Source organism: Cynocephalus volans, chromosome 16, assembly GCF_027409185.1.
Source record: "Cynocephalus volans isolate mCynVol1 chromosome 16, mCynVol1.pri, whole genome shotgun sequence".
NCBI lineage: Eukaryota > Metazoa > Chordata > Mammalia > Dermoptera > Cynocephalidae > Cynocephalus > Cynocephalus volans.
Window position 1 is genome coordinate 24,249,284 of NC_084475.1, and position 7,797 is coordinate 24,257,080.

At 52.7% G+C, this 7,797-nt stretch overlaps 1 long non-coding RNA gene across 1 annotated transcript; it reads right to left on the bottom strand.

Annotated features, from left to right (window-relative positions):
* Positions 1-4,318: 4,318 nt before the first annotated feature.
* On the bottom strand, positions 4,319-7,512 carry LOC134364828 (uncharacterized). Its single transcript, XR_010021890.1, has 3 exons — positions 7,399-7,512; positions 4,909-5,030; positions 4,319-4,438 (listed from the first exon to the last, which is right to left on the bottom strand). It is a non-coding gene; the product is annotated as an uncharacterized LOC134364828 (long non-coding RNA).
* Positions 7,513-7,797: the final 285 nt, after the last annotated feature.

Consider the following 7,797-nt stretch of genomic DNA (forward strand, 5'->3'; position numbering starts at 1 on the left):
GGGGGACTCAGACAGAGAAGGCAGAAAGCCAGTAAACATCGCGTTCACGGGGGTTAGCGCTGTGGGCACCCGGGGCTCAGTCCTGCCAGGGGTCCACTGAGAAACTGGGACCCCACCCCAGCCATGTCTGCTGTGCATGGAGGAGAGCAGGGCACTTATCCCCACTCCCACCCCTCCTGGGCTGGGGACCACTTGAGGCCACCAAAGCCCATGCCCATCCCACCTGCCCCTCCAAGAAACAAATGCATTTGGTGGCCAAGACATGCCTCAGAGAGAGAGAGGGGGGCCTGTCCTCTGTGTCCAGAATGGGCCGGGGGGAGACCTTCAACAGCAGGTCCATTTATGCCCCTTAACATGTCAGGAAGCTAACGTGACTCTGACTTGTCATGGATTCCTTAAGATGGTGACTCCAAACCAAAGCAATCAAATGCATCTCATCCCACGTCATGCGTGGGCTCCTCCAGGGGCTGGCGGGGCCTGCACTTGCATGGTCTGGGTTCCTGATCAGGGAGCTGCGCAGACTGTCCCTCCTGAGTCTGTGGTCACCTGGGGGCCTGCTCCAGGTCACCCTAAAACCACCAGGCATGCTCCAGGATGTGCCTTCCTGCCCTGCACACAGTAGCTCACCCAGAATATTGGGTGATAGAGCTCAGGAGCACAGTAACTCCCTTCTGGGACCTGGGCCATCCAGGATGTCCATGCAGCAGCTCTGTCTGCAGGTCAGTGGGACCCTCACCATGTTTACTGGTGGAAGTTCAAGGAAGGGAGAAGGGAACACAACTCCCCACCTGGGCGTGGTGAGCAAATCCATCCCAGCCCTCTCAGTTCCAGGCCTGTGTGTTCAGCTGCCAGGCATAGCCCAACCCCTTGCCACTGGGACAGCAGCTCTGTCCACAGCACATCCTCCCAGTGGTGCCAGAGCTGTCACTTCTACAGATGGTCCAGGTGATGAGCACTGTGGCAGACCCTGTGGACTGCACGGCCACACGCCTGCTTTGCAGAGTGGCCTGTGGTCCTGTGTGGTGCAGGTGGGGCCCGGCAGGAAGGCCTCTCTGTGCACCTGTGTTTAGTGTTCAGACTCTGCTCTCAATGTGTGTTAAGTCCAAGAAGGAGGAAGCCTTGCCCCTCCAGGGAAGGAGGGGTTTACATGACCAATCTGCTACCCGTGGCTGGTGGTCTCCAGGGAAAACACCTGCCAAAGGTGAGCACAGGCATCTGCTGCTGCAGGCTGGACATGCCCCTGTCCTGGTCAGGTTGGCCTCCCTGCCCCGTGGCTGCACCACTCCTGAACCAACTGCCCAGGCATCGGCAGCATTAACAGCCTCCCTTCACCCCACCGGTGTGGGAGGGAGTCTTGCTCTGGGGCTGGAGGAGGACCACGCACACGGCCCCCTACCCTGGACACAGGAGGAGGCTTTTGCTACAGCTTCTTCCCATAGCAACCTGCGGCTCATACAGCGTCTCTTCTGAACAGGCCTCTTTTGTGACTGAGTCTCAGCTCCATCTTCTGTAAACTGGGATGATGGCATTATTCACTTCGTGGCTGTTTTGGGAGAACAAATGAGCTAATTCATGCTGAGTGCTTTCAACAGTGAATTCCTGATACATAGCGGGTACTTAAAATCCTGTTTTGGCAAATCATTTAATCATGTGAAAATTGTTGCAATAGGACGTTGAATCTAAACCCATGATACCCACTTGTGAAAAATTCAGATGTATGCACAGAAAAACAGATAGGAAAAGGAATGCACAAAAGAGCTGACAGAGGTTAAAATATTTGGCATAACTATAGGATTTTTCTTTATTTTTCTGTTTTGTTTCATATTCTACATTTTCTGAATTGAACAGTATGATACTTACAATCAGGAAAAAAATTACAGAAATACTAGTAAATGCTGTAGAACAGTCAAGTAAAAGGAGGGCTGGAAGATTCGTTGAATTTAACAAGCAGATGATCTTTAAAACGCTTTTCAAAAATAAAAAACAGTAAAGTAATGGGGCAGAAAATAAATGAAATAGGATGAAGGGTGTGAGGAAGGGCGAAATGCCTAACTGGAGAGATCCATGGAGCTATGGACACGTGTGAAACATGTGTACAGACATGCAAACACAGCCATTCCTGCAGCACACACATGCAGTGTCCATGTGTCCAAACACTCACACGTGCAGACACTTATGAGGTACTCAGGGATCACTGCTGATCAGGAATTTTAATTAACAGAAAGAGATGATAAAATCATTTTAATCAATATATTTACATAGGTGTAAAATAATTTATAACTTTCTATCTAAAATATTTATATATTTAGATTTAAACAAAGACATAAAATGAAAATACTCTAGAGACATCCATACACAGACATGATCTAGGTATGGTGCAGATATAGACAGAGAGAGAGGGGAGTCTGCTGGGTTCAATTTGGACAGATTTTATGGGGGGAACAGGGGGCAGGGTCTGCATGGGGAACGGACAGAGGCAGCTGGACGTGCTGGGTGTGAAGACCTGGCAGAGCCCCCAGCAGTTGGCCAGCACCCCTTGCCCAGCAGGGGGCACACCTACTTCCAGGATCTTGTGGGCTCCTCTGGAAGCCCCTGAGCTAGAGATGGAAGCAGCTGAGTGTGAAGAGTCTGGACAGCAAAGGCCAAATGTACGGTTTCTCTGCACTTCATGGGGAGATCATTGAGGCTTCAGGCAGGAGCCTGGGGTGATGAACAGCCATGCAGGCATGGCCAGGCCTCCTGGGCACCCATGCCACAGGGAAGCAGGTCATCCTGTTTAGTCACCAGCTGTCACTGAACTCTCAGTGCTGCAATGCCAGGCAGTGGTCACTCAAGGACAGTGATCTCTCCCTGGCGAGGATGGAGCCAGCCAATGGGGCCAGTGTTTGTGAACCACAGCCTGTGCACCAGAAAGAGGAGTTGCTGGAGGAGGGGCAGGTACCCAGGAGCCATCCCCTGTGATGCTGAGCCAGGAGCCCTCATCTACGACACTGAGGAGACAGGAACCTTCACCTGTGATGCTGAGCCAGGAGCCCTCACCTGTGACACTGAGGAGCCAGGAGCCCTCACCTGCGATGCTGAGTCAGGAGCCCTCGCCCATATCACTGAGTGGTGCCTCTGGGCCAGGATGGCCGTGCCCCCATCTGTGATTTGTAGTGTGGCTATTTAACTGTGAGTAGGTCAATCTGTGAAGCTTGAACATTTTCTTTCTCTTTTTAAAGAAAATAAGGTGAAAATATCTGTCTTTTAGGTTTTTAATTTGTATTCACCTTTTAGAAAAAATTACTAGAATTTCATACAGTTTTTTAACTTACAGACAAGCCCTAAGAAAGGTAGCAGGAACTGATGTGTATTGCATATTTACATGCTGTTTGTGTGTGTGTTGGGTGGCCTGTGTGATCACATTTACACAGTAGAAGACATGTAACTTTTAAACAGAATTGGATATTGGTCTCAATATTTTTGTGTAAATGGACATGTGAACTTGAAGAAGTGTACGATTCATTCCTTATTGCCCGTCAGCATGCCCTCCTGACATTACAATCCTGGTGCTTGGGCTGGCCCTGTGGCTCACTTGGGAGAGTGCAGTACTGATGGTGCCAAGGCCGTGGGTTTGGATCCCGTATAGGGATGATTGGTGTGCTCTCTGGCTGAGCATGGTGTAGACGGCGCTGAGCCAAGGGTGGCAATCCCCTTACCGGTCAGAAAAAAAAAAGATCTTGGTGCTTCAAGGGAATATACACAGCACTTTAAGTGCTAAAGTGGTTTTTCAGACACTAAATAAAGCACCCAGGTCACCAGTGGAAACAGTATCTGTAATCACCATCCACCATTTCCTGGGAACCACAGGTTTGTCTCAGCAGAGCTGTTCATGACACAGGGAATGGGGGGGACTGGCCGTGGACTTGTGAAGCGATTCCCTGAAGTTCTGTGATGGAACAGGGAAACTGGTCATCCCCTGCCCTGCAGCTTGCCGGGGACCGGGAAGGGAAGGCTCGTGGCAGGATCTCTAGTGTCACTGGCTTTAATCAAGCTTTTTGCTGCCATTGTTCACAGATGGGGAGACACATGTGAAGGGGAAAGTTTTTCCCCAGAGACTGTTGTCCCAATTCCTGGCCTGCCCTTCGTGTTCTCATCACTATGGGCGTCCCCTGGTGAGTCTCAAAGCCACTCCCCTTTGCTGGTCTGAAGGCCAATCCTAACCTACTTAAATATGTTCCAGAACTGAAAGAAAACAGTGGATATACAGGGTGAAAAAAAGGAGGATCTTAGCAGAGAAATGAAAAATTAAGGAAAGAAATAAAGAATCAAAGAGAAATTCTGGAATTTAAAAGTACAATATTTGAATTAAACAATTCACTAGATGCTTTTAACAGCAGCTGGAGACAGCAGATAAGAGGCCAGGGAACTTGAAGCCAATCTGCAGAAATTGTCCAAACTGAGTAAAAGAGGAAAACACAGGTAAAAATAGAATGAACAGAGCCTGTCAGACCACGATAAGCCATTTAACATACAGAACTGAATACACAGGAAGACAGAGGAGAGACAATGGGGCAGGAAAAAACCCACAACAGAACCAAAATTTCCCTCAGTTGGTGGAAAACATCAAGCCACAGAAGCAGGAAGCTCGGAAAGCTGCAGGAAGACAATGAACAGGCACACGTCAGACCCCGTGAGGAAAACCGAAAGTGAAAAAGTCCTCTAAGCAGCTAAGGAAAAGATGATTCCAAACCAGGGCTTCAGCGGTGCTGGTGATGAGTGGGAGACAAAGCGTCGAGTCCACAAAGCAAGAAAGGAGGAAAGTGAGCACAGAACGCAGTAACATGAGCACAGTCTTCACCATGGAGGAGCCTCGCGGACACTCTCGGATAAACAGATACAAGGAGAACCTGGAACCCGCTCACTCACCTCGCGAGGACACTGCAGAACGCTCTTCAGGCTGACAGGCGATGACCAGAATGAAACAGCAGACCAGCGACGCCAACCACGACAGGAACGACGGCGTGTGCATGACATTAGTCCTCCACCGTCTGTAATAATTAAGAGTGAGTGTTGTAATCATTAGAACAACTACTAACCAAAAGAAAAACTGATGAAGAGCACTGAAAAAATAGTTCACTCCAAAAAGAAGCAGAATAGAAGGAAAAACAAAAACAGGAACATTTGAAAACTAACAGGAAGATGGAAGATGTAAAATCAAACATACCAAAGATATAATAAAACGTAAATCACCCAAAGGCTTCAATTATTAGCAATGATTTTCAGACTGGGTAGCAGATCTCACTACAAAAATCCACTTACACAAAGACACAGGAGGTCAAAGGGAAAAGAATGGGGGAGAATATGCCACGTGCTATGCACTGACTGTCTGCGTCCCCACAATTTCTATGTTGAGCACCTAATTTCCAAGGTGATGTTATCAGGAGGTGATTAGGTCCTGAGGGTGGAGCTGACATGAACAGGATTAGTGCCCTGCAGTAAGGAACGAGGACTGATGCTGTCCCTCCCTGCTGTGTAAGGACACAGCGAGAAGAGAAGCTGCCCCTCTGCAAACGAGGGAGCAGGTCTTCCAGCAGCAGCTTATGTCCTGCACTCACCCGAGAGCTGCCTCACTGTTGGGCCAATGCCCTGGCCGGGAGGCATTCAATAAAGGGCCATTTTGATTAGGAGAAAGAGGAGAGGGACATGATGAAGAGGCAGCCTCTCCCTGGCCCTGCAGTTCCCTGTTCAGGACAGCTGACCCAGCTCAGGCAGCTCCCACCTCTCCAAGAGCCACCCCGGGCCTCTGCTTCTACACTTGGCTCCCTATGTGTCTGTCCCTAGAAATCTTTAACCCAGAACCAAACTGGGATCTCAATAAAGGAAAAAAATTCTATCAAGCAGAAGACAGGCTGTCTTGCTTTTTTCCTGGAAAAACATACCCCAATCCATCTTCCCACGAGCAGTTTCTACACCCTGTGTGCCCTCAATCAAAACATGGCCCAGTCCTGTGCACAGCACTGAGACCCAGAGGCCATGAGAGTCTGCTAAAAACAGCTCTCAACATTCCCTGCTCTGAACTGGGTGCCCAAGGTGACCTCACTGTGACCTTGGAACACCTCAACTCCCCTCCCGGGCCTCAGTTTCCCCACTTGTAAAAGGACGAGGGTGGACTAGATGCCATCTTATTCTCTGCCCGCAAGTGAGACAAAATCAGAGAGAGCAACATGCATCAAACTCTGGGAGCTCCTGCCGCCCCGCACAGGCAGGGCCCTTCACTGGAGCCTGACATGGGATTTGTGTTGTGGAGGCAACCCGGGGGGGGGGCAGGTGCATACTGGGGCAAGACGCTGGGGCTAAATCCCCTGAAGAATGATAATCCGGTCCAGGCCCCACGCCTGACCCTTTTGGGGGCCGTTTACACACATTTGGTCCCAGCACCCACTGGAGGACAAGGGCACATTCTTCAAGCAGGACCAACCATGCCGGGCCCCAGGGAGTCCTAGGGTTGGGGGGAGAGTCTCTTGCCCTGACACCCAGGAGGCAGGGCATGCCACCCCCACCCCATGGTCCCTCCCTCGGGTCTCCTCCCCAGGCCCTGCAGGACCCAGTCCACAAGGGTGGGTTGAGCAGGCATTAGACAGGCCTCTGACCCCTGACTCCAGTCCAAAGGGAAAGTACAAGGACCAAGGCTTGGGGCCTCCCTCCCACCGGCCGCAGGGAAGGGCAGGTGGGCCGCCTCCACGTGCCCTCACCCAGGGATCAAGTTAGTTCCTTGATCCTCCACCTCAGCCAGGGACCCCCACCCCACCAGCAAGTCCAGGGCTTCACACTTATGGACGAGTCCAGGACAGAGGCACCTCAGGGGCACCTGGGGAACAGCTCAGCTTGGGAACCCGTAGGGCCCCCCCGAAACCTCGGGGACTTCACGCCCAAGCACTGCTGCCACCCCCAGGAACTCTCTAGGGCCATCCTCACACCTCCAGCACCACCCCTGCCCAGAAGGTCCCCCCGGGTCTGGGGCTGCTCACCGCCACGGCTCTCCCGCTCCTGGGCTTCGATCCCAAGGCCTTCGGGTTGAGACCCTACGAATCGGTGGCCTCACCCCGCTCATCCCCTGACCCCGGCTCCCTGGTACCTCAACCTCCAGCCCTCCAGTCCCCCCAACCCCCGGCTCCCTGAACCCCACCTCCCCCGTCCCCTCAACCTCCGGCTCCCAGGCTCCCCAGTCCCCCCAACTCCCTGCTCCCTGTCCCCCGACCCCCGGCCCTCAGGCTCCCCAGTCCCCCCAACCCCCGGCTCCGCAGTCCGAACCCCCTGCTCCCTGGCTCCCGGGCTCCCTAGTCACCCCGACTCCAGGCTCCCCTGCTCCCCAGTCCCCCAGGCTCCCCAGTCCCCACGACCCCCGGCCCTCCTCACCGGTCGAGGAGTCTCCGCAGACGCCGGGCAGCACAAGCGCCAGCAGCACGAAGAGCGGGGCCGCCAAGTCGCCCTCCGGAGTCCGCCTGCAGTCGCCGCCATGGCCGCCGCCGTAAGAACCGCGCTAGGGAGGCCGGGAGACGGCGGCGGCGGGCACGGCGGCACGTGACCCCGGCGTGCGCGCTCCCAGCCTGGAGAGGCGCGTCCTGGCGTTGCTATGATACGGGGGCGGGGCCTGCCAGAAAGGGCGGAGCCCGGTGCGTTTAACCCGGTTCTTTCAACAAGTTACAAAGTGACAAGGACCTGCAGGCTGAGAGTCACACAGTGTCGTCTATTGTGTGAAGGTGAGAAAGGAAAATAAAAAGCGATAGAAAACGGGTGGAAATGGTAAACTTTATT